Source organism: Triturus cristatus, chromosome 4_1 (genome assembly GCF_964204655.1).
Source record: "Triturus cristatus chromosome 4_1, aTriCri1.1, whole genome shotgun sequence".
NCBI lineage: Eukaryota > Metazoa > Chordata > Amphibia > Caudata > Salamandridae > Triturus > Triturus cristatus.
The window spans coordinates 428470226-428497913 of NC_140585.1; the positions used below are offsets into that span (position 1 = coordinate 428470226).

Consider the following 27688-nt stretch of genomic DNA (forward strand, 5'->3'; position numbering starts at 1 on the left):
TTGAGGCGAGAGTTGTGCTGTTATCTGCTGTTGACATTCCTTGGATGTCGCCCTCATTTCTCTGCAATGCAGTTATCTGCTCGTCCAATTATCCTCCATCCATTTGGCAGCCTTGGGCAGACGACGTGCTGAAAATTAGCCTCAACAAAACGGAAAGGATGGCGCTTTGTTAAGGCAGGAGGAATGAACAACAGCGGTAAAAAAAAACCTGGTGCGTGTCCAAAGCCTCAGAGTGCTTCGACTACTTTGTTAGTGAGTGACTCGAGAAGCCTAGCTCAGTCGGGCATTCAAACGCTGCTCTGACGCGGCCAATGAGACGGCCGCATTCATGGCACTTTAACTCAACTCGGCCACGGAAATGACGTCTACTGAAAGCAGCTGTTCGCATTGGCCAGAGAATTATAGCGAGCACCAGTGCCTAATTTGTAAACAAGCGTGGCGCAAGTCCATCTACAGCGTTTACCTTACGGGAGCGAGCAGCGGCGGGCGCGATAATTGCAAACAGATGGAACCGCTGCTCGCTCCCGCAAGGTAAACACCGTACATGCACGAGGGCTCTTTGGAAGCAGTGCACTACATGCACGGGTTTCCAAAATAGTACGGAGTGATTCCAAAAGGTCACTCCAAAGCAGCGCTTGTGCACTGCGTAGGCTAGACCTAAAAACAAGCTGGTCCCCAGTAACAATTCTTTAGATGCAAAGAACTAAATGTTGAATAAAATGTATTCAAAAGGAGGCGGCGCAGTGAATATTGGTGCAAAATAAATGTGGTCTGTGCTCTTTTTAGAGGTGATACACTCAAGTCAACTTTAAAAACACTGACCCTATATGATGGTTGACAATTTTTTGTAAAGGCTCGTGCTGTCCCTGTGTTTGCTGATATACTAGTTGCTCAGGATTTATCACTTGAGTGTATCACCTCTAAAGAGAGCACCAAACACGATTATGTTGCACCAGTGTTCAGTGTGCCGCTATGTGTCTTCAAATTGTTTTTCATAAACTCCTTTGAATACATTTTGTAATTTGGCTCTTTGCATCTAAAGTATTGTTAGGCCAGACGTGGAATGGACAGTCCAGTTGGAATTACAAAGCAGTGTCCCCTCTAAACAGGAACACCCGCGACCACGGACATGTTTCGGCCTTGCGGGCCTCATCTTTGAGGATAGTTTGAGCTGTGATGGTAGAGTGAGCTTCAGCACCAGTGTCCGATCCTGGAAGATCACCTGAACACAGCTGATAGTTATTAAAATCCTGCAAGTCACCCAAAATTAGCTACTGTGTAAGTATATGTTCTTGAAGACAAACACACTAAATTGTTGATGAGACGTCAACTGCTGCAGCACCATACGAGCTATCCCGTCCTGCTTAGCCAAGCAAAGCAACTACAAGGAATATTTTACAACCCTAAAAGAATCTAACAAGCATTTACAATGCAATGGTCTCGGCATTGTTAAAGTTAAAGCTATTGGCATTGCTCATGACATTATTTTTGTTTATGTTTTTGTTTTTAAAACATTTAAAGAAACGGCATTGTTATTTACAATGTCAATAGCTTAATTACTCTAAAATGCGAGACCTATTGCATTTGCACCCACACACAGAGCCACACACCCAAAGCCACCCACACACACAGAGCCACTCACATAGAGCAACCCACACACAAATAGAGCCACCCATAGAGCCACCCACAGAGCCACCTACACACACAGTTACCCACACACAGACAGACCCACCACGCATAGAGCCACCTACAAAAAAAGCCACCCACACACACAGAGCCACACACACAGAGCCACACACACAGAGCCAACCACACACACACAGAGCCACCCCCCCACACACACAGAGCCACCCACACACACACATACACAGAGCCACCCCCACACAGAGCCACCCCCACACACACAGAGCCACCCCCACACACACAGAGCCACACACACAGAGCCACACAGTAACCTCAAAATTTGACACATATTTACTTTTTGCAGGATCAACTGACAAACCTCTCAACAGGCTCTATCAAGATTAAGAGAAACCTTCCCCCATCAAGGAGCCCAGGGAACTGGGTTTGAGTCTCGGTAATGACACTGAACAGCGTTCTGATACCTGATTGGATTCGGGTCAAGTTCGCGTTATATCAAATAAAACAAACAGAGCAGCGGGACTCACCAGGCGAAGACCACTAGACCACCAGGCTGTAACGGGACGCTGACGCTGTGTGTTCCCCTCGCCGCCACTCTCCATCGCTGGCCGCAGTGGGGGGGAACTACAGCTCCCGGCATCCTTTGCTTCCGCCAGGACCTCCTTCCGACCAGTTCCGCGCCCGGAGGCGCTACATAAGCAGAGGCTCCCTCCGCGTCGCGGGACGCGCGCGGGCGTCGCCGGGCTGAGCCCGGGCAGAGGGCGGGCCGTCTGTGGCCGTCCGGGGCAGGAAGAGGCAGGGCAGGGCCACCCCTCTTGCATCCTCAGGCTGTACAGGTAATCAATCAAAACATGGGGAAACGTACGACGAAGACCACATCTGTAGACACTGTTGTCCCTATTGAGCTGCCCACATCGATTGATACATTGTTGGCCAATGCCCTTACTATGGTCACCAACGAGATTGCCGACACCGAACGTAGATTGTCCTACGGATTCCCTACCACCACTTTGCTATGTTCTCAATCTCCTAAGGCTTTATCTAATCTGGGTCTCCCCCTCTCCCCTACAGTAACGGTTATTAAACCAACAGCCCAAGTTGACACTTTAACTCCTATTATTGACATAACTAGTCTGGCGGCTATTCCTGCAACTGACCGTTTAGTGGAGCCTGAACTAGATAGAATGCCATGCTCCAACAAACCAACAAGGGAGAAACGCAAGAGAGGCCCAGTGAAATGTTTAATAAATAAAAGGAAACAATTAAGTTGCAGCAGAAACCAACCTACCCCACAGAGTATGTGGAATAAAGATAAAGATAAAGATTGTGAAATAGTTACATCAAGTGCCACCGAGGATTTACCATCTTCTCCATTACCATCGGATGAAGGAACCGAGAGACCCACTGCTTTTACCTGTAGATTAGAGTTTCCAGCCCTGGACAAAAGCACTTGTGGGGTCTCTTTGCCACATAATGAGAGCACCGATAACACAGCCAGCACTCAGACTGAGTTCATTGATCGAAATATCCTACCTAAACTCAATGGCAATTTGATAGAAACTATTGTTGATACTATTTTTAAACAAGTTGAAATTCAAATAGCTAAACAATTTAATACTGTTTTTAAGAGACTGGATAAAATTGAAAACCTTGTTAAAAAAGAGGAAACCAAAAGGAAAGGCATTATTAGCTTAGATGCCGTTCGGGGCGAGAAAATTATGAATAAATTAGAATCTCTATGTAACGGTCTGAGGGAGGGGGGTTTGGCTGCTGCTGCTGACCTTGGCCATAACAATATCAAAGGCCCAATTGTTGCTAAAACGGTTTCATCTAGCAGCACCTCAGCCAATATCCCACCTGCACTGACCACGGGCCCAAATCATGATCCCTCTGGTGCAGCAGGAATAGTAACGACTAGAACTGCAAGTTCGGATGCCAAGGCTACTATTACCCCGCTAGCTATCTTAACAGACAGGACAGGCATCACTTTGGACAGTACAAGCATTAGTGGAGGTACATCAATAAGAAACAGACCCACCAATAATCTAGGGCCGTCACTCCACTTACCCCCAGAAGCCTGCCCATATGTTTTAGTGTTAGCAGGCGTGCCTGCCCTTAAAGAAGGCCAAAGCGAGTCATGGGTACAATTACACAATAAATGTATCGATTGGCTGACTAAACACAAAGGGGCAAGATGGGACATCTCAAATGAGATTATATCAACTCGTAGGGTAAGTTGGGTGGGCCCACAACACAAAAATATCAGTGGGGACTGTATAGTGATTAACTTTAGACACCCGAACTCTGTAAGATTTTTCATGGATACACATAACACCCATGCTAGTCTATCCACTGCAATAACCCTCCACCCATTGGGCTATTTTTATAGGCCCCCTCACAGACTATTTCAAACGGTTTCTAATATCATTCCTATATCTAACAGATTTTCCGCCCTATCTGATCTAGGAAGCCTAGATTGACTACCATTAACATCTCCTATTACACTGGATAAGGTCATCAGCACAGTGCCTCTGGAAATGGCAAATCCTATATGTATTCACAAACCTTGCCCAGATGGACTAGTTCTCCCACATGTAGTATGCCTCGGCCCTCCTATTGCCCTTCCTTTTTCCACCACTATTCCACCGACTGATACTCTAAGTGTCATTAGCTGGAATATCGCTGGGCTTCCAGGTAAGATGAAAATCAAAGAATGGGTTACCTGGATAAGTAATTTTGATGTAGTAATGTTGCAAGAAACATGGTGCACATGCGCTCAACTATTGGAGGGTTTCTTCTGCCATAATCTTATTGTACCATCTCCTGCTTTGGGCCGACCAAGTGGTGGTCTATCTAACTGGGCAAAAATTTCTAAGGATGTGAAAATTGAACCTTTACATGTGGTCAGTAAACATCTGATAGCCGTGAAATATGTTGCAAGGTTAAGGATCTGTTTTATAAACTTTTATAACAATGATTTCATTAACCATCCCAGCCCCACTTTTCTAGAACTGTTTAAGTTTATCGATGAAGTTGCGAATGGAGAAAAGTTTGGCCAATTTGATGGCATTTGTGTTGGCGGAGATTTTAATGCCCACATTCATTCTATATCTCCGCCCTGTAGACGAGGTTCTGAATTATTGGATTTATTATATAGCAGGGATCTAGACGATGTCATGGGCTATAGTGGAACCGCTGAGGGAAAGGTACCGGCCCCCACTTATATTGGCCGTGGTAGCTCAACCACGATTGATTATATGTTTACCTCCTCCCTCCTTAGCGAAGTGCTATTTAAATCTGAGATTGTCAGCAGCTCATATAGTGATCATCTGCCAATAGTAATCCATCTTAAATCTATTAAAAAACCTGTAGGCCCACATGAGGTTGGAGCCCAAAACATTATTGTATCCACAGATAGGCTTAGGATTGTTTGGAGAGGGATTGACAATCGTGAGATCCTAACTAATGTGATTAGGAATAACCCTCTGCTGATCTCTAACTGCCTAACACCCGGTGGCCCCGATATAACTAAGTCCTTCTGTGACTTATGCACAGTCATAAAAAGGGCAATCTCCAGACCATTAAAAGAACATAATATAAATAATCAAAGATGGTTTGATACCAATTGTTCGAGGGCTAATAGAGAACTTAGAAAGGCCTTGGAAGCCAAACCCCGAGACGTGTCCCTTGTCAGTTCACTACGTTCCAAATATAAACATGTATTAAAAGTTAGAACTGAGGAGCTCCTAATAAGCCACTGGGACAATCTCACTAAAACTGCTGCCCTAAAAGATCCAACTGGGTTTTGGAGAGAAGTAAAGAACTTGAGAGCCTTGGGAAGTAATATCACCCCGATAAACTGTAATATTACAGGAGACTCATGGGTTACCCATTTTTCAAAGCTTTATGCTGCAGCTGGAGACTCAACTGAGGATAATTTCCCCGACAGTACCATAGTCATAACATTAGAGGAGGTGGAGGAAGCCATTGCCAATAGTGCTGGCAACAAGGCCCCTGGTCCGGATGGTTTGTCCATCGACCAGATAAAATCGAACACATGCTTTTGGGCCCCCTTACTCTGTAACCTTTTTAATAATTTGAGTAAGAAATCCATCCCTTCAACATGGTCTAGTAGTACTATTGTACCCATTTTTAAAAAGGGAAATAGGTTGGACCCGGGGTGTTATCGACCAATATCTTTGATCGACAACACCCTGAAGGTCCTTGGTAGGGTCCTATTTGATAAAATAAGTACTTGGGCAGATGAAAACTCTATTATCCACCGTTGCCAGCTAGGCTTTAGGAGCAAGCTTGGCACGGTGGAACAATGTTTGAACCTTAACCTCATAATGGCCAAATACACGAGAGCTAAACAATCCCCTTTGTATTTTGGTTTTATGGACCTAAGCTCAGCATTTGATTTTGTTAATCGCTCTCGCTTATGGACCATTCTTTTAAATTATGGCTTAGATGAACCTTTAGTCCATTTTCTGGCCAACCTCCATCGCAATTTGAAAGCCCGAGTTCGAATAAACAACGAAGGCGAGGTTTCAAACGAGATTTTAATTGGCAAGGGGGTGAGACAGGGCTGCGTCTTGGCCCCCTTGCTTTTTATACTATACATCAATGAATTAACTCATTCTTTATGCAACTTGACAAAGGACGTTCCAATTATCAATAAGAAACCTATCCCGGCGTTACTCTACGCAGATGATGCGGTCCTTATGGGCCGCACCCCGAATGCCCTGCGTATTTTAATTTCGGGATTTGTTAATTATATGTCTGATTTAGGCTTGTGCACTAATTTTAGCAAATCTTTTATAATGACTTGCGGCCCTAAAAATTATAAAATCTCAAAGATTGTGATAGGTCAAAACACTTTAAAAAGCACTTGCACTTTCCCTTACCTGGGTCTGCTATTCTCTAATAGCGGCTCGTGGCAACCCCACGTGGCGATGGGGAGAAACAAACTCTCCAAATCGATTAATTTTATTACCTCTCTCCGCCAACCACGCCAGGCCGATGTGGTTCTCAGTTTACTACAAATCTACCGGACTCAATGTCTTCCAACTGGAACATACGGTGCTGAAGTCTGGGGGTTCTCGAACTGCTCAGAACTACAGAGAGAAGAGAATAGATTTTGTCGGAAGATTTTGGGGGGAGTTATTAGTGCACCGACCCTTGTATGTCACAATGAATTAAAACTGCATTATGTTGAGGATTTTATAAGAGCTAGACATGCATTATTTTGGTTAAGGATCTGGCTAAACCCGGCAGCTTCCCTGACCCGTGAGATTATTATAGATTGTTTGAAAAGCGAGAATGCCGGTTTAATCCCATGGATAAATGCGGTAGAAAGGAGCCTTGTGAGTGTCAACTACGTCATCTTTTTACATACCCCGACCAGATTGACGGCTCCCATAAAAACTTGGTGAGAAGGGCACTCTATCAGTATTTTCACAATGAGAGGGAAAGAGCAGACTCCGTGAAACAATCTACAATCGACTACTTATTTATCCGGGAACCATACATTGAATCCCCGATGTCACCCCAGCCCTATCTATGTAAAAAATTGGGCAGGTGGAACAGGATTCTATTATTTAGATTCAGGGACAGGAGCATCGTAAATCTTATCTGCTTTCCACTGGGTTACACTAAAAACTCGTAAAAATTAAATTGTCCTTGTGACCATGGTGGAACCCAGAGTATGCTCCATTTCATTTTTGGCTGTGGTTTCTACATGAAATTTACAAGGCATTACCTTATCCCATACTGTAGGAAATATGACCTGACTGACCACAACTATGCTTATAGACACTTTTTAATGTTGGGATCAGACGAATTAATTTTTAGAGTTAGTAGCTTTCTTAACGCCATTGTACGCTCACGCAGGTCATTGAAAATCGATTAATTTTGTTTAGACATGCATTTTGCACTTTAAAGCATGATTTGCACAACTTAATATATTGCATTTGTCCTGCCTTCATAAAATTAATAGTTATCTTTTATGCATAACTCTATATATTGTATGTATGATGGTCTTATGCACAGCTCAGCTAGAAGGTCAATTGTGTTTTCACTGTTGTTTTTATAAATTATATTTTTATATGTAATAAGCTGTGGCCCAAAATTGTAGTATTTAATGTGTATTTTAAAATTTTGTTTCTGTGCTTTTATGGATGGCTTTTTGAAATCCGAATAAAGTCTATTTGAATTTGAATTTGAAATAAAACTCTGCAATATAGGTAATCCAGACAATACTTTTCAAATCTATACATGCATCTTGCTTTTCTTAGGGTGATAGTTTTATCAGACACAATATGTTTATTTTTTTAATGGTAACGCTCTAGTACCGTGCAGCTCGTTAAACTATTACAAAATGAGTCAAAAATGCCCAATCTAATAAATGGATTTCTATTGATGATGGATGATTAGATGAATAAACTGGGTATAACCTCGGCTAACTGAAAGAGAAAATCACATTACTTCCAAGTCTATAAAACCGAGTTCCCAGTTATAGCTAACATTTCCGCTGTATTTGCTGGGCCATATATAAACATATGCAACATCACTCCAAAATATGCTAATTCAGTATGACAATACCTTACTCCTGCAGGCTCGGTATTTATGTTGTGTCCTGCAGCCTCGAAAAACTGAGCAGTTCGCTGTGATCTCGCAAGTGAAAGCAGCTCCTGGCGTTGCATACAGACCTTAAGAAACCTAGAAATGCCTGTTATGCACATTTCTTATGAGCTGGGAACATAGCTACACCTTATATTTACGAAGCTAAAAAAGCTTACATGTGGCAGAAAGTACTGGAAAAATATATTATTGTTTGTAAATAAAGCGCACATAACCCAGCCGCAAAGTATGATCTTGGCATACTCATTTTATGCTCAGCCGTGGTTCTATAACGTTATCTGCGTAATCAAACCAAGAAGATACAGGGTGGTTAAAGCAGGAGGCGAAAGGAAGAAAGGTGCGAAAGAGAAGGCGAGAAAGGAGGAACGAAAACGGATGAAATGAGATGAAAACATTTATTTCCGGCAGATGTGCATTGCAATGCTTTTTAAAAAGTACCTGTTATTTACTTTGAAGAGAACTGGTTAAAAATATTTGAGAAATGTAGGAGGGAGGAAACCGGGGGTGGAACCACAGCCTCTGCACTTCCTGCTTCTGGAGAGCTTCTGTTTTTTTCAAGTAAAGTTGCAAAGCTCCACCAGGCTAGGCATTGTGACCCGACAGCCCTCTCCGGACACTTACCCCAGTGCCATTGTCGCAGACAATCACTTTCCTTCCCTGGCTGTCCATGCTTTGCCTGCCCCTTGATCACCGCTGGCGCCTCTTCTATGCTGGATGCCTCGCCGTGGTCCTGGCAGAGCTGCTTCCTCCCTGCCACAGGAGGAGATGAGGAGGGCGGGGCCGAGTCAGGCAGCTCGAGACCGAGGCTGGACGTAACATCCTGGGCTGGGCTCAAATGGTAGGGGGCAGGAAACAGAGCTAGAAAACACGCTGCGCGCGGAGCAGCAACCAGAGACCAGAGCAGCAGCTGAAAACGGGAGCCGACAGCAGGGGGAGAGGACGCCATTAACACCACCGCCTTTCTCCGTGGTCAAGCAGAAATGCCTCGGAGAAACGCAGCGGCGTTTTCGGATTCGGGGGCGTGTTTTTCTTTCTCTCCTCTTGCCATTGCTGTTTACATTCCAGAGGAGAGAAAGAAAGTAAAAAACATGCCCCCGAATCCGAAAAAGACGGGGCTTGTTTGGAGAGACAATGCTCTTCTCCAATGGCTGACCAGTATTTCAGAGGCCAGCCAATGGAGAAGAGGTAAAAAAAAGGGGCGGGTTAAAGCCCCACTCCTTACATTAAATCTCGGAGCGCAGCCTTCGAGCCGAGACCTAAAAATGAATAACAACTATTATTCAACCAACGGGTGTAGCTATAGGACACATTCTAAAAAGTTATTTCATTTTAAATTAACCAATATGGGCCCAAACAGACAGCACACACATCTCATATGGCTTTATAATGGCCGTGTATACTTAACAGATCCCAAAGCTACTGTAAAACAAGCTCTCTCACAAAATGCTATAGGGCCTTACAGAAAGATCATATATGGAACGCACACGTAAATAATTGTTGTGGTAGTGTCAATGAAGGCAACTCGCATAGTGAAATCTGCGCACTGCTAACATGTTACTGTCAGAACCAGTCCATAGATGGAGCTCATAATGTATGCAAAGCAAGAAGCATATGGGCGTCATCCCCGAGACTAATTCATTCCATATTCAAAAGCTTTATCTCCTCAGAAATTAGCATGAATATATACCTTCTGGCACTTCAGTCAAATTTCATTTTAACATTCCACATTGCGGAAAAAGCCTTAGGCTATCGACTTACAAAGTGTTGTGCAAATGAGAGGGGGGCAACAACGTTTTGTTATAATCTCAAATGCAACCGATCATACTTCAACAATTTCTGAAATCCACACCTACATAAAATGCACATCTGGGGCAGGGCTCGAGTCGGGGTACCACGCGGGTGGACGGCGTCCCCCCACTTATTTTACCAGGTTTTTCCGGGTGGACGCCGTCCCCCCTGCCCAAAAGCTGGACAGCATTGTGTGAGCAGAGAGCCCGGGTTGGAGGGAAGTTTCCCCTAAATTACCAAAGATATCCTAATATTTGTAATTGGAGACTTTAAGAGGCACCGGTGGTGTGTGCAGGCTGGAGTGATTGGGAGGCGGAGCGAGCAGGCGTTGGCGGTTAACGCTTGGAATGTGTGTCCTTCTGTATCTTGTGCGCACTTCGTTGTGCAACTGGGGCACCCCCTCGGGGGAGGGGGGGTTGCAAAGGACATCGAGGAACAGACCAGGGGTAGCAGTGCTGTGAAATGCCCCGTCATCTAAAGGCATATGAATACTCATGAGATTCCTGTTGTGACGTCACTTCCGGTGACAGCGTCCCCCCACTTCTTTTCATGCGATTCCTGTTGTGACGTCACTTCCGGTGACAGCGTCCCCCCACTTCTTTTTTTAGGACTTGTGCCCTGATCTGGGGCATATATAAATATATATCGTATAGTAGTACTCCGTTTGTAAGAATCTGCTCTGGAAACAGTCACATGAGCTTAATCACATAGGACAACTTCAAAACACAATCAGGCGCAATGAACACTCATTTTCACGGCTGTCATATCATTTCAAAAGCGTGTGCCCGATAAACATGTCGGTGTGGCGCTCCTCACCGGGCTGACGGGCGCGGTTTACTTAGAGGCATCACAGAGTGGGGCAGATTCTATAACTAACTACAGACGGGACGGCCCCCACCCACCCCCACCCTGCAGTAAAAGGCAGAGCAGTCTACGAGCAGGAAACAGGCTCACCGTGAGGATGGCATAACTACTGCTTCCACAAACTGCACCCAGCGATCCACGGTGCCACCGGATGCAGTGGCAGACAGAGGTTACAGCAGTGTTTGTTATGAAAACGAAACTTTACTGGATAGAGATAAATTTATTTTTACTAAGGTGCGACTGCAACAGGACAAGCGCAGGTGCCAGGCCCTGCATGCAGTGAGATGAAGGGGTTGGTCGGGGTCTCTCGTCTCTCCCCCCCCCCCACCCCCCTCCCTCTCTCTCTCTCTCGTTCCCCCTCTCTCTCTCTCTCTCTCGTCCTTTTTAGGTCGAGGCACCATCCATGTTTCTTAGAGTGGCTATTTAGCCCGCCTCTCTTTTTGCTTCTCCTCCATTGGCTGGCTTCCGAAACGGAGGCCAGCCATTGGAGGAGCGAGCCGTCCCTCCAAATAGGCTCCGTCTTTTTCAGATTCGGGGGCGTGTTCCGTGCTGTTCTTTTCACTTTTTAGCCACGGCCTTTTTAGAACAGCAGGAACACGCCCTCAAAACCGAAAAAGTTTTGAAGCTTCCATCCGCCATTTTTAGGTCTCTTCTCCATTGGCTGGCCTCTTAAATGCTGGCCAGCCATTGGAGAAGAGGCTTTGTCTCGCAAAACAAGCCCTGTCCTTTTCGGATTCGGGGGCGTGTTTTTTGCGAGGTTTTCTCAGGGCGTGTTTTTCTCTCCTCCAGCCAATGGCAAGAGGAGAGAAAAAGAAAAACACGCCCCGAATCCGAAAACGCCACTGCCTTTCTCCGAGGCTTTTCTGCTTCACCTCGGAGAAAGGCGGCGGTGTTCAGGGCGATTCCCTCAACGACTGGCTGCTGGGCTCTTAACACACGCCTGTGGCTCTTCAACCTTAAAGGATGCAAACCGGTGAGTCTTCTCACCATCCATTGTGTCTACCTCTGCCTTCTCAAGCACACATTTTCACTGATACGACTCTCCCATTCTGCAGAATTGTTCACGAGCACATTGATGCCCCCGGTCCAGCCCTATAACAAGGATTAACCGGTAAGCTTCCTGTTAAACAGCTAGCATCACGCTCACAGATTTATCACAATTTCTTCCGTAGCCGCCTCCCTTGCATGTTTTTAACATCACATCAACTTCCCCGCGCAATTATCGCTTCCTTGACTATCTGAGCATTTCGCGATCACTAAGCAGGTCACTTCTCAGCCTTGTTTTTCGTTCACTGCAATTATACCACGCTCGCCGCGGCAGTCTCAAGGAAGGTGGAGAGCAGGCAGCAGAGGCTTGGATTTTCCACCGTCTTCCCTTTTTAGAGCCCCAAGCTCGCATCCAGCTCGCGCTCCGGGATCATGGTTCCATTGCAGGCTGGGAGAAGCCCCTCCCGATTTTTGGGGGTCCGTGGGCTATGAAGGAGCTGACTTAACTGAGTTGCTTCGCTCCTTTTCTGAGACAGGAGTGGTAAAAAGAAAAATACAGAAAGGAGGAAAGCGCCGAACTGGAAACAAGGTAAGATTTCGAACTCAAACTGTTTATACCATCTGCCTCCGAGAACTCGGCTCTCACTCGGACCCGTGTTCGCCTAAGTTCGCTCTGTCCCTGCACACCTCTCCCAGGCACCCGATGCCTTCGTCGACACTGCCTTTGCGCCTTCGCCCTCCCTGGGCCTCGATCAAGCCCTTTGTGCGCCCCCCCCCCCCAAATCTATCACTCGTTTCTGTACCCTCACAAAAGTTGTGCAACCTCAGTTCCCTTTCCTCGATGATTGTCTTCACGATTATTAAAACAATCGGACAGGTTGCCAATCACTTTAATTGAAATGTACACTCTGTTGTGAACTTTCATATTAAACTTTGAGTTGCAACCTATATGCTGTGCTATTGTGTGGTATATTATACATTTTTGCTACACAAAAGCTTGATTGATGGGGTTACGGTATTTACGGCTTTCCCCTTACTTGTTATGCATATTGGGTTACATAACACTTTTGTATTTGTGAGTAAACACCTTCTAAATATGGTAGGAGTTCGTAGACAATTAATAGATAACACAGACTAGCTTCACATCGTTGTGGTCGCACTACAAGTAACTTCTGGTTCTGGGAGTCCTTTTAAGGCAAACGCCGAGCTATGGTGCGGTTTTGCTCCCGACATTAGAGAGGCGTATGGTATCATTAGGTACCGTTTATGGGACACACGAGGTACGTTAAATACAGCATCTATTTGCCAAATTGGACACATCGTTGTATAATATTCTCAATTGTAACTTGGGTCCATTCTTTGCAGGTGAGTGGGTGCCTCGCCCATATGCTGATACGCTTTCTCCGCATATGAGAGAAATATAGATATTGAGTTTGCCTATAGTGGTGTATTACACGGGTACGTGCAGTTTGTTCTTTTAGATTCACAATGAACACGAGTTATGCAATGCTCTGGTTGGCCTATCCCACTGCTCATTGCATTTTAATTTTTCTTTAACATTAGGGGCCCTTAATAACCACTGGTCCGGTTATTTTCATCATTGCATGTATCCATCGTTGTGATACATTAGATGCAACACCCAGTACTGCATCCCCTTGGACCAACGGCATCGGCCTTTTGTTGGGTTTTAACCACAAGTTTTTCCATCTATTGTAGCATGACTCGCGGATGCTGCTTTTATACAATGCTTCATATAGTATAAATGTACTCCCTAGAACTCGCACAACTTTCACAATGTTTCAGAAATGTAAACTAAGGTTTGAGATCATGTTAACCTGTTTACTGTTTTCAACCAGTGTGTAAGGGCCGTCACCAGCTGTTTGTGTTGTTGCTTGCAAAACATAAAGCTGATCAGATCGCTCTACATGCATGTGTTTTGATTTCCCAACCTGCCAAAATGTAGTAGAGCTTCGAATCAAGCTGATCTCCAATGATCAGCGGCCCTATGAAGCAGCACAGCCAAGAACAACAGTGACTCTGTCACTTAGGTCACAGCACCCTTGAGAATGGCCAGCTCTAGGGCAGTGCAACCGGTGAGACCGTGCGCTGACTTTGGGTGGAGACATTATGTTTGCAAGTAAATTAAGGTTTTACAAGCGCTTGCTGCCTCCTTCCTGGCCTCCAGCAATTTTCGGCAACAATAAAAATGTCATGACGACTCGGGTGTTTAATGTTCTTCCTAGAGAGAGATCGGAGTTTTGTCTAGTGGAAGTTTTGACTCCTGGAAAGGTAGCGCATAGGGTTAATGTGCCTGCAGCAAATAACATGTACCATGCAGATCACAAAGTGCACATAATGTAAATAGGTCAGTGGGCTACTGCGTGTGTGTGTGTGTAGGTGGCTCTGTGGGTGGCTCTATTTGTGTGTGGGTTGCTCTGTGTGAGTGGCTCTGTGGTTGGCTCTGTGTGTGTGGGTGGCTTTGTGTGTGTGGGTGCAAATGCAATAGGTCTCGCATTTGAGAGTGATTTGGCTATTGACATTGTAAATAACAATGCCGTTTCTTTAAATGTTTTAAAAACAAAAATATAAACAAAAAAAATGTCATGAGCAATGCCAATAGCTCTAACTTTAACAATGCTGAGACCATTGCATTGTATATCACAACACACTCTCTCAAAACTTCACTACATCACTCTCTCACTACCTCACAACTTCACTCTCTCTTTCTAAATCACTAATTCACTCTCTCTATCTCACTACCTCACCCTCTCTCTCAAATACACTAAGTCACTTTCACTCTTTCACTACCTCACTCTATCTCACTACTTCACTACATTACTCTCTGTTTCTATCTTAATACCTCACAACATCCCTCACTACCTCACTCTCTCTTTCACTACCTCAATCTTTCTCTCTCACTACCTCACAACATCACTCACTGTTTCTATCTCACTACGTCAGAAAATACCTCTCACTCACTAACTCACTCTTTCACTACCTCACACTCTATCTACCTCACTCTCTCTCACTACATAACTCTCTATACATCACTACTCCCCTCTATCTATATCACTACCTCACTATCTCACTACTTCTCTCTCTAAAAAGATCACTACCTCACTCTCTCACTACCTCACTGCTAATGCAATAGGTATCACATATGCAAAAAAAAAGCTAATGCCAGTAGAAATGACAATGCCATTTATTTAGGGATACAAAAATGATAAAAAAATAATGAGCAATACCAATAGCTCTACCTATAATATTGCCGAGACCATTGCATTGTAAATGCTGGTTTCCCAATGTGCTGGGGACTACAGGCATCCCACGACAGAAGCAAACATACCCAATGTAATGCCCCACCTCTGTGTAACCTGTTGCTGGATTCCGAGTGACTGATGCACTGTGCATATAATGACGCTGATACAAATACATAATAAGCATCATACATCGAAGTGGCATTATGGCAATTTGTCAAAAAACACCCCTGCACTCAGCAGCACAACAACATTGATGCAGCTGGCATGTGTGTCCCAGGCAATGGCATACCAACATAGCTGGCATTCCCCTTCTCCCACCACCCACTGAAGGGGCAGATCTTGAATAAGTGAGCAGCAAACATGTGTCATTGAATGTGGGAAGGAAATGTAGTATTGCTACTCTCAGCACATCGTATGCACGTGCGTGGCACGTTAAAGAACCCAGGCCCCAGAAGTATAGCTGAAAAGGTAAATAAAGTGCCAAGATGGCACACGGATGCCCAGTTGGATTCCAAACTCAGCCACCTATATATGAATGCATTCAATGACGTGCAGGGACGACAATGCATCTTGTGCTCGGGGGGTTGGCAGAGGTGAGCGTGGAGGCGTGTAGCTCCCGCACAGTGGAAACATATGTCAATCTGTACGAATTCCAATTTAGGGGGCTTATGCTGTTGACATGTTTGCTGATGGTGGGTATGTGGATATGTGGTATGTGGATATGGAGATGAACTAGAAGTACTAGCGAAGCTGGGCTACTGGTCAACATAGCAGCGCAGAGGTCCTGGAAAGTGTACTACAGAGGGGGGTTGGGAGGTGGCAGAGATGTAGAGATGAGTCACTCCCGATTTCAGTGTGGTCTCTGGATTTCCAAAAGTAAGCCACATTTACACATGGAAAGCATACTGTTAATGTGGCACTCGGTACTTAAACAAATTGATATGTGTATGTCACTTTGGATGAGTTTAAGCAGTAAGCCTTCCACCGTATGCCATGCACGAAAGGTTGAGGTTGAATCTTTGTGAGTTTAAGAGACCATGTCTGCTGGTCAGTGCCTGACCTTGAGACATCCTTGTGTGGCCCAAGTGGTGATTTGCAAGACCACGTTATCACCGCAGTGTCTCGGTTGGCCTGGCTTTTGGTTAAGCAGAGGTATGATAATGGAAGCCTGGATTTGATTAATTTAATTCCATTGGCTCCCTGGCTTGAGCCATCTGTAAAATTATTCCGCCTCCAAAAATTATTGGTTAAGGGATGTATTCAAGTGAGTCATGTTTTCCTGGGAACTATTTACAATCTAAAAATGATAAAATGCTACAGGAAGGGGGTGGGGGGTATATGTCCAGTGACTCCCTATATGTAAGTTTAGTGGTCGAAGTAGATGGTATCTGCGGGGCATGACGAGCTCATACTTTTTCAATCTAAGAAAAACATTTTCCCTACTATTTATGAAAACACAACCATCCTCATAAGGTCAATTCTGAGAGTTGAAATGCTTCAGCTGAAATGTAAGGCAAAGAGAATCTCCTGTGCTGTGAAACCGAGGGAGGGACAGACAGCTAAACAAGCCTCCCTGCCAGGGAGCCTGCTTGCCTGAAAGAAACGTAAATGTGCACAACTGTTTAATCTGCAAATGCAAAGGGTGCTTAGAAGCGGGTATTGGCTTTAAATGATGGACTTGAAGCTTCCTGATAACACAGATTTATTGTTTTTGAGTCGTATTGCTGGGGAGTTACCAGTTGCGCTGTGAAGTGTCTGCTTTTAAAGGACAATTATAAAATAAGTTGTACCATGCACAGTCTGGTTATTACTAAAATCTATATTTCTGCCGCTTTTTTTTTAATCTTAGACCTTTCGTAGCAGCCTATCTTATACTGTATGAATGAAAGTTTAAAATAATGACTTACATAGTCACTGTCGTTTCTGTCACCGAATGGGACCTGCTACACTAAACATAGACAAGTCACTATTCTCCACTGCATCAACCAGGATACAATTCTGTGGCTCTCTGGTTACACGCACAGACCTCTTCAGTGTATTAACTAACGGAGGTTTCATAATGCACAATAGTGCATTTACCACGGATTAACTTAACCTGAATTTATTCTTCATTTAAGTACTGCTCTATTTTATATTTAGTTACCAAAAGGCGAAAGACCAACACAATTTACAGAATATATGACCCAACCCCCACGTTCACTCACCCAGCCAGCCCACTTTGAGCACAGCATCAGAGTTCACATACTTTTTTAATGCACTTCGACCACTGTGTTTGTTTGTGTGTATTTTTATAGCACAAACCTAGTTATGGGCAACATAGAACTGTTCGGAACCAGCAGCCAAAACTACAATCCACAGGTTTTTAGGTTGAGCCTTGGCAGCGCAGGCGCTGCTCTGCAAGGCATGCTGTATTGGAGTATTCACTTGAAGCCCCACCCACTCTGCCCATATTGGTCATTTGCTTGAGTCATTGTCCTTCGTAAATGCTGGCTTCTGATTCCTAAATAGGCTTGTTAGTCCCTCCTTAGTACTGCCTTGTCTTCATTTGTAACCTCCCATGAGGACACCCCTTTTACATGTGTTGTTGCTCGTTAGGCTATAATTACAGCCTGCGAGCACGATTTTGTTTAATGGTTTTCGCATGCCTGCCGTTGCAGGCAGGACACTTTCTCGTAACACTTATTATTTTTCTTACATAGCATGCCACACTGATAGTGGCGTTCGTGCCTTTGCTTTACTTGCTGCACCAAATGCAGCTGCATGTTTTTAAAAAAAACTATTTAGTAAAACATTTTTTTTTTTTAAATGCCCCATACAGCACTTACACTTTAATGTTGTCCGCGCTCCTTTCCTCAAACAATCCGTTTCTAAGGAAAGGGGCATGGCCGCCTTTAAAGTGAAAGTGCGGCATGGGGCACTTTTACAAAAAAAAAGCATTTGTATGTCAACTTGACTAACAAATGCTTTTTTTTTTTGCAAAAGAGCCCCATACCGCACTTTCACTTTAATAGTAGCCACGCCCCTTTCTTTAGACATGGCTTGTCTAAAGAAAGGGGCGCGACTAGCATTTGTAATGCAATAGGTTTCCCATTTATGAAACTCTCTGAAATGCGAGACCTATTGCATTGCAAATGCTGGTTTACAGTAGGACTAGGAAGAGGGCTCCTGCAGTCAAACAGAGAAGAACTTTCCACGGTGTATACAAATACACAACGTTTGTTGCACGAGGATGAATGGAATAAATGTCATCAGTAAGAAAGGAAAAGACTAGGCAAGAGCTTGAAGAGCAAACCCCGTTATTGGACTAACCTGAACACAACAGTCAATAGTGTTATGCACAGTGCCACGCGCCGGCTTCTCCTGCATGGGGTAGTCACAGCAGCTGCAATAAATCCACACTGAACATCATCAGTCTACCATATGCAGTTAAATCCTCACCTTCTCCCCCACACAGAAGTATCTAGACATATAATATCTGCTTGCAACTGTGACCTCCACCAGAACATGTCTGCAATAGTGTGCCTGTATTGTGCCATTGCCAAGTCTCAAAGGCTTCTACCTGCAAGCCTGACCACGCAACCACACACCTGCATCAAAGAACAATCAAGTGATGCGCTGTTGAAGGACATAAACCACATACTGTGGGTCTGAGTCATAATTCAAGAGTGAATGAACGCAAGCCGAATCTGACCAGTGGCGGCTGGGACATCAGAGTGGGTAAAGCTCAGCCCACCCAAATAGAGTCAAGCATCACGGTTGGTCATTCACACAACTACGCTTCTTTATCCTGAAGACTGACTCACTGAGTTGGGGGGGCCCCAAGGGTGCACAGAACACACTTGCACAGAGCAAGTATGTGAAGGCAGGAGTTGAGAGTAGAGACAGTGGCGTAGCGAGGCAGGGGCCACAGGGGCGGTTTCCTTGGGCGCAAAATTCTTAGGGGCAGTTTTAATAGGGGCGAAAATTATAAAAGAAGAGTGGAAGGATACTTGCCTTGCCTTGGGTGCTGGCAACTCACGCTACGCCGCTGAATAGAGATCACTGTTTACACTATGGGCTTTGCCAGTGTTTGGGATGTTGCTCTTCGTCACCACTTGAACACACCAGCATTGCGGCCATCAGTGGAAGCAATCCAACCACACCAGGAGATGCATACCAGACATCACACAAAAACAGGTCCGCGGTTGAAAAATGCAGAGGAATACAGCAGATATGGAACTCTTATAGGAGTCAAGTCACATAGGAACAAATATGCTGCAAATTCTGTGACCAATCACACAACACTAGGAAGATCCCTAACTGAAGATCTAGACAAGAAGATAGAGTTGCCTGTCAGAGGGAAAGTAATCTACAGAAGAGGAACTGGAACAAGCTCACGATTCTAAAGCAGGCGTCGTGAAAGCATCAAGCTGGGCACATGCAAATAAAAATATGAGATTCGCCAAACCAAGCAGGAACTGTTGAGCAAGTTAAGTACACAGACACAAGTAATATATGGGACTGGTGACCCACACAGGGATGGAGGAGGCACATAACATGAAGAAGTCAAATGAGAGCAACCATGAGCACTGGTAGGGTCCTATCAACGTACAAGCAACGGTGAAGTTCAGCACATATGAGCGAAGAGATCAGGGCTTCTGGTGACACTGTGAACCCACTCACTGGCCCTAAAAGCAGCAGTGGAGTTTCCAGGTTACCAAATATGGAGACAGAAAAATGGCTGGTACATGTTAGAAGAAAAAACTATGTGGATTATCAACTGACATTCATGAACATGCAACATGGGGAAGAGGAGGGGGATTAGGGGGAATGTCCCGAAGGTCAAAATTACAAAGGCATACCGAAAAGAAACTGAATTACATAAGAGGAGAGGCCTCTGAAAACAGTGGGCATTAAAGCATTATTGACTGTATGGAGGACTCACCAGGAAAGTTTCATGTTTTAGCAATGAACTTTTCCAGGTTTTGTAGTTCATAGGGAACAGTGATGTATTTTAGGTCTGCTAATGGTATTACTCCCTAGATCTACCTACAGCAATGCACCCTACTCCCAGGACAATTAATAGGGCACCCATCAGTGTCTCAGTTCCGGTGACATGTATCTATGCGTTGGAAGGCCGTGGCATGTTTCCCAGACAGATAACTGCACTCACACCGACATCACAAAATCTAAGCCCAGCTTTAACTTACCAGAAACCAAATACGTGAACACACATAAAAAACACAACTATGACCGTGGAACCTTGGAACTCCTACATCGAGTTCACCCCCTCCAGTCAACCCCCCCACCCCACCCGCATCTCCTCCCACGCCCTTCCCTTGGTCTAACCACTGGGAAGGGGAGGTATTTGTCTAATGAGTCATTAAGTGGTAATGCATTAAAGTGACTCAAAGGTTGCTGCACGAGCACACATGGAATGCCATGCTACAGAGGGAGGGGGGAGGGAGTACTGGCAGCTGCTGAAGAGAAGCAAAACATGGCCGCCATGGGCCACTCTGGACAAGGCGCATCCTCAGGAGCGATGCACAGACAAGGCTGTAATCAACATTTCAAAGGCCTCCTACACACGGCTTTATGAGAGACGAGACTATATACTTATTCATCTGTTTTATCTTAAGAGCACATTTTACTCAGATGCCTTGGCTGTTTTAAGCAGGAATGTAGTTTAGATGTCAGACAGCCTGGTGGCAGTGTAAATACTGTTTTAACCTATTTAAAGCTGATGGAAACTCGCCAGCCTGGTCAAAGTAGCACAATTAAAACTTGGATTCAAATTCTTCAGTCTACCGTCCTCCGCAAAATACAGTCACCGGCATGTCACTGACCTAGAGAGCTCTGTGAAAAGCTAGCAATTGCATGATTTCAAATAATTCTCCAAAGCTCACTGAAATACTCAAAATTATGCGATTTCTTCCTGAAACATATACAACTGAAAAAACAACAGTTGATGGACAGAATGCAGAACAATGTCATACATTCACCCCAGTACAGAGATCTGGGCCTAAATCCATCGTTTTGTTGCTCACCATGCCATTCCAGTTTGAACCCAGCCATATGCAAATCAGTTTTGACCCTGTGCCTCATGGGAACAGTCCAGCCCGAACTGCCTAGCCAGGTCCTCCCTGGACTGGAAACAAGCTTCCTAGGACCGGTTTCGGGGTTTCACCCCTCTTCAGCCAGGATAGCTTGATTCCAGTGGCATGGAGAGCACGGGACTCACGTCTGAGCATACCCGTCCCACTCGGGGTGACAAATGCAAAAACAGTTGATGGACAGAATGCAGAACAATGTCACACATTCACCGCAGTACAGAGATCTGGGCCTAAATCCTTCGTTTTTTTGCTCACCATGCCATTCCAGTTTGAACCCAGCCATATGCAAATCAGTCTTGGCCCTGTGCCTCATGGGAACAGTCCAGCCCGAACTGCCTAGCCAGGTCCTCCCTGGACTGGAAACAAGCTTCCTAGGACCGGTTTCGGGGTTTCACCCCTCTTCAGCCAGGATAGCTTGATTCCAGTGGCATGGAGAGCACGGGATTCACGTCTGAGCATACCCGTCCCACTCGGGGTGACAAATGCAAAAACAACAGTTGATGGACAGAATGCAGAACAATGTCATACATTCACCCCAGTACAGAGATCTGGGTCTAAATCCATCGTGTTTTTGCTCACCATGCCATTCCAGTTTGAACCCAGCCCCTTTGGTATTGCTACATAAACAACTGACCCATAATTTAACTGAGTGATTGCAAAAATCAGAGTCATTTATTTTTTATTGCCTGCATTGCATGCACACAGGTTATTACTGATGCATGGTTTATCTATATACACCGTGCTTTTTCCTGAATTGGCGTAAAACAGGAAAGAAGACAGAGGGACATTATTAAATCAGTCTTAAGAAAAGGGAATTCTTCAGAGTTGCATTCCATAATTTTCAGCTCACAAGAACTGTGTGGAAGAGGCTAAACATAAGCAATTTAATCTTGGCCCTACACTCAAATGAGATGTCCAGCCCAAACTGCTCGACAATCTTCCGTCAGTACTGGACCGCAAGCAGTTCCCAACATTTTACAGACTTGAGGTCTCACCAGTTAGGTGCAGCTTTAGTCCCATGGGAGATGTCCCGTTTGAACAGCAACACAAGCAAATCCAGGCAGGTTTAGTCCCTGTTGTTCCTCAGGGAGGTGTAAATTCAATTCATAGGGAACAGTGTTCTCAGGAAATGTGAGACATACACCTCCTACTTAGAGAGGCACTTACAGAGCAGACAAGAGATGACGGGAAATGTTTTAATTAACCTTAACCATGTGCAGTTCATCTGGGTAGCATTCTACATCATAGTTTTGTCTTTTTGTCTGTGCCATTAGAGGAGACTCGACCCATGCAAAACAGTCTATGCCACACCACAAAAGAAGCAGCCAAGCCGCTATGCCACATCCCACCTGAACTGAAACAATAAGCATCCTCAGAGAGGCTTCGAGCTTGTTGGCCCTCATCAGTTAAGAGGCAACTTGAGTTCCTTCATATAGCTAGCTTGGAGCACGCGTCTGGGCTTTCTCATGCCCAAGGCTCATGGTATGTGGAAGTTAGCTTCCTATACGTATACCTTTTGAAGTGCTCTCACAGACTGTACCTATACCGAAGGTAACATTAAGGGACAATACATTTATTTCTCACATGGTAAGCATATCAATCCATCTCTGTGATAGCAACAATTCTCTCATCAATCTTGAAGCACAGTATCGAGGTCCAAAGCAAAGAGTAAGGTAACAAAATCAACATTTTACCAATAGGACTTCTTTGAAATGGTAGGGGCATTCTCTCGTTAGTTTAGCCGCAAGCACAGGTGACACTGTGCGCTATAAAGTGGGCTGTGCCCTGTTTTGTGTAAAAACAGAAAAAAAATTAGGACCTACGAATGTGTGGTACCCAGAGTCAGTTTGCAATCAACGAAACTGCCCAAAGGTGGGATTAGCAGCCATTTTAGGCCCGCAAAGAGAAGAAGCGAAACCAAGCACTTTAATCATACATAGTGTGGAAAAAGAAGAACATATATTGGGTTCCTCTTTGCCGCTGGTTTCAACATTATCAATGATACTCTTGAAAATGTAAAAGCAGTAAATGTATATAATTTATCCCACATAAGGAAAAAGGACGTGACTTCAAACCAAGATCTGATGTCCAGAATGCCCTTCCGAAGTAAAATTATATTTAACCAAATGTTGAATTATTGTTAAGGGGTGAAGAAAAGAAAATAGATGAACAAAAAGATGAAAAAGAACCAAAATAACAGCTAGATGTTCAAGAAGGAAACGTGCCCTTTACAACTTGATGAAAGTGGAGGCAACTAAAAGAAAAGTAGTAATATTCCCTTGTCATTAGTACACAAAGGAGGGGGGGACTTCAAATGTGAGAACGGAAAATGATTTTCCTTTCTTTTTTCTGGGACCACACAAAGACACTCCTTTAATTGACAATAAGCTGTGAATTGCCTAGGAAACTGCAGGGCAGTGTCTGGCATAGCTTGTTTATTTAATTGGAACATTTATCATTAAGAAAAGTAATTCATGTGACTTTCATCTTTTGCATTAGGCAGAAGAGATGGATGAATGTTTTAGCAAAAGTTGAAACTGTGGGCTCTCTCCCTACACACTCCAGAACAGATTACGGAGTATTCCAAATGATATAGATTACAGAGCCTGACTCAGTTTTTAGGTCTCGCCTAGCGCTGCTCACTCTGCGAGGCTTCTTGTAATCGATAACATTTTAGAAGTGGAGTGTAGGCTCCCCCCCTTGTTTTCATTGGCTTGCGTCATTCTCTATGGAAACGCTGGCTTTCCATTGTAAGTGAGGCTTTTAAGTTCCACCTTGTTACCGCCCGGTCTCCTTTTGGCCCCGCCCACCCGGACTGGATCGTTTGCTTGTGGCGTTACACCCACGGTCTCCATAAGTCGGTGAGCACTCTTTTTTGTTATTTGCAGGACCACGTTGTTATTTGCAGGACCAGGCTTGTTTATTTAATTGATTTGCCGCGCCGGCACTTGTACTGTGCTTGTTTATTTATATAATTAATTTGGAGCGCAGTCCGCGGACTTTAGCAGCTGCGCTTGGTTAATTTATTTGATTAATTTGGAGCGCGGTCTGCTGACTTTAGCGGCCGCGCTTGGTTAATTTATTTAATTAATTTGGAGTACGGTCTGCTGACTTTAGCGGCCGTGCTTGGTTAATTTATTTAATTAATTTGGAGCGCGGTCCGAGATCCACACGTTGGCAGGGGGAGCCACACAAAGTGAAACGCCGAATATGTTTTTTAGAGCGCAAACTCGAGCCGAAGGTATTGGGGCGCTTTTTGTAGACACTGACGGGAGCAGGAGAGCTAGGGGATGAACGGGAAAAAACAATACATGGGTGGACAGGCTGCGGACCACATGCTATGAAAGCCTTCCCTCGCATCACTGTGCTGCAAGCACACCCCTCTGTTCACATGAGCTTAATAATAATACCTCATTGACGGTCTTGTACTATATCGTCTCTTGGTTCTGACACAGCCTCAAAGCGCTGCAAGTTAATAACACTTAGTTTACCGACCTGGTAAGGATGAAAAGCCAAGAAGCCCCTACAGCGATTGAAGTTCATGCTAACCTGAAGTCTCAGACAAACCTCAGCATTCCACTGGGCGATGTCACACGTCACAGTCACGCCTAGAGGCGTGTGCCGTGCGCAGCCTCCCCCCAGAGCCTCAGCCGGGTCCCTGGTGGAATTTGCCCTGGCCATAGCCGAGGGTTGCGTCAGGCGAGTGTGTGCATTTCAGACCCACATTACCGAACCCTTTCTGTGGGAATGCGGCACAGCTATTCCCTCAGCGCATTCCTGGCCGCCGTTAATACGCTACACAGGGCCTGTATCTGCTACGCATGCACAGACTCGGATACTGTAGTTCAGTGCCAGTGTGTGAGGCCTGTGTGTATGTGTGTTGATCAGCACGTCTTTGTTTATCTACTTTGGATTCAGCACCCCTTCTGTACAGACCTTCTGGCCTAAGACAGTGATGCAAGACAGCAGTGTGGGCGAGATTCATACCAAGTAATGGTCAGGACAATAGGTTTTGTGACGGCAAACAGACTGTTAGATTTGCTGATCTTGTTTAATTTTGTTGTGGTTTTTGTTCAACTTTATTGTTGGAAAGAGCTGCTGGAACCTCAAAATATACACAAGCATTTGCAATGCAATAGGTCTCGCATTTACGCAGGTTTAAGCAATTGCCATTGTAAATAACAATGCCTTTTATTTATGTTTTGAAAACCAAAACATAAATAAAGGGCATTGTCATTTACAATGCCAATAGCTCAAACTGTATACAAACGAGACCTATTGCATTGCAAATGCTTGTTAAATACAGTTAGCATTGGCCTGACTGAGTTATTGTCCATTGTCAGCCTCAAACAAGCTGTCTGCACTTTACACGATACACAAGCACATTCAGTTTGAACACCACCATTTTCTCATCTGATTATCAGCAGAACAGCAGACATGAGTCTGGTCAAAATGCCCTGAATAACTACTTCTCAAGGTTGCCTGATACAGACACTAAGATATAGAAATGACAGGTGAACAGAGGTGACGCATTATAAAACACTGGGTCCAGCTGGATTTTCCACCGCATTTCTGCCATGTTTTTCACTTATAATCAGCTAGATTAGTCAGTGGTCATTTCGTTATATAAATACTTGACGGTTTGCGTTAGAGAAGCCTTTGCTCCAGAAGTATCCATAAGAGGTCAGATTCCAGACTGCTGCTTGCTGTCCTTCTTGGACTGAGGTTGGACGCATGAAACAGAAGCAGAGTTCAGACAAGCGCTGCTGCCAGAGAGCATGCTTCCATTGAGAGCAGTTGTTCCCTCCTCCTGCTGCTCCAGCTGAGAGTCTGATAAACATAGAGGCACCTGTGTGCAGGTATGCAGGGCGACAATCCACAAAGGCTCCCATTAGGGACAGTTAGTTTACTTTTTGAACTCAGAGCAGCGATAAGAGTAGGATATAGGATGTAGGAATTATAATACTGAGAAACATGTTAGACATGTTTGTTGTTTTCACATTTCTAGTAACCCTGATCATAGCAATATGTTTTATATGTCTTGTTGTCACAATTCATGTACTAAGTAGCAGGTTACAGAAATGAATGTTTTTCAACATTCATTGTGTCATTATTAGTACAGATGCTTGAGTAGCACAAAATGTGAGTTTCCCAATTACCATTGCACCCCTGAAAACACGGTTTCTTTACCAGAAAGCACCCCCCACCCCCTGTGAGACGGAGCAAAGTGTGGGCCTGCAGTAAACCAGGTTTGTATTCCTCATCTATTGCACGTTTGTCTAAGTCCTTGTGTTATCGGATTAGGGGATCTTAGCTTGTAGACTTAGGGTATACCCCTATAATACATAACACAATTTAGCTATGATTACTCACTCTTACAGTGTATTATGGCCATCAGATTAGTTGCTAGTTAACCAATTAGATTGGCTGCAAAAGTCCTTGGGAGTTTAGCGCTGAAGGGCTCTGAGGCGTCCGGAGAGGGGAGGCTTGATTTCCAGCCATGGGGGCAGGCACTCTGCTCTCTCTAGCTATCAAAGAAGTGGAGGTAGAGGGAATTTTTCCTGCTCAAGATGTAAATTCAAATGAGCAGTTTGGAAAGTCAAATACCCTGAAAGCAGAGAAACTATCAGATGGTGTTGTTAATGGTAACAAACAATGATGTAACAGGGCCTGTACTCACCGATACTGAGTACCGGCACTTTTAAGTGTTCTCCCCTTGAATACCGGGACTTCTCCTTGTATTGGGCGAGTACCAGTACTTCTAGCAGCAAGCTGGGGTCAGACTATGAGGTATGGGTACGTGCAGCGCAGCTGCTGCTGAATGCAGGCTTTCAGATGTAGTGTCTGTGAGGCGCTCTGCCAGGCAATGGTGAGGGTATTCCAGCGCTAGGTTGTTGCTACAGCCTTACACACTGACAGTACGACAGAAATAAGGAGATGTGGCCTGACCGCTAGAGCTCCCGACATTGGAACTGTTGCGCTGTCAGTACAGTGTAAGGCTGCAGCGCAGGAATACACTTGCCATTGACCATTAGAGCACCTAACAGCATTCGGCCAAGTTCCTCTCATGCGTGCAGTGCGAAATTGATAATATTTTTGCTGTTATGTATTGTGCGAACTCGCCGCAAGGCATTAAATCGCCTTACATGAGAAGCGCAAGTTCGACATGAAAGCATAATCAGTGGCAGCTCCTCTGCTAAGGCGGAGGAGCGTCGCCCCAAAAGCAGTGTCACTAAAAAAAAAAAAAATGATAATAGCTCTAAGTTATCATTTAATTTTTTACTTGTTGCGGCAGCTTTAGGACGGGATGGGGCAGGGCTGCTCGGCTTACAGAGCAGGGGTGTGGAGTGGTTTGCACTCCCTAAAGTGCGTATGAATGTTTGGCAGGTCCTCTAGGGCCGGCCATACATTCAT

The 27688-nt window shown here is 44.7% G+C and overlaps 1 protein-coding gene across 9 annotated transcripts in view; it reads right to left on the reverse strand.

The window, feature by feature from the left end:
• TSPAN9 (tetraspanin 9) overlaps positions 1–27688 on the reverse strand; it is an 828427-nt gene that overhangs the window by 780550 nt on the left and 20189 nt on the right. Inside the window, exon 1 of one of the 9 annotated variants that reach the window (XM_085652567.1) lies at positions 8905–9070. The exons of 6 other annotated variants lie outside the window; for them this stretch is intronic. The gene's annotated coding sequence lies outside the window, so the exon portion shown is untranslated. Of the gene's footprint in view, positions 1–8904; positions 9071–27688 lie in introns of those variants that run through there. 2 more of the 9 variants (XM_085652571.1, XM_085652563.1) reach the window with 2 other exon arrangements.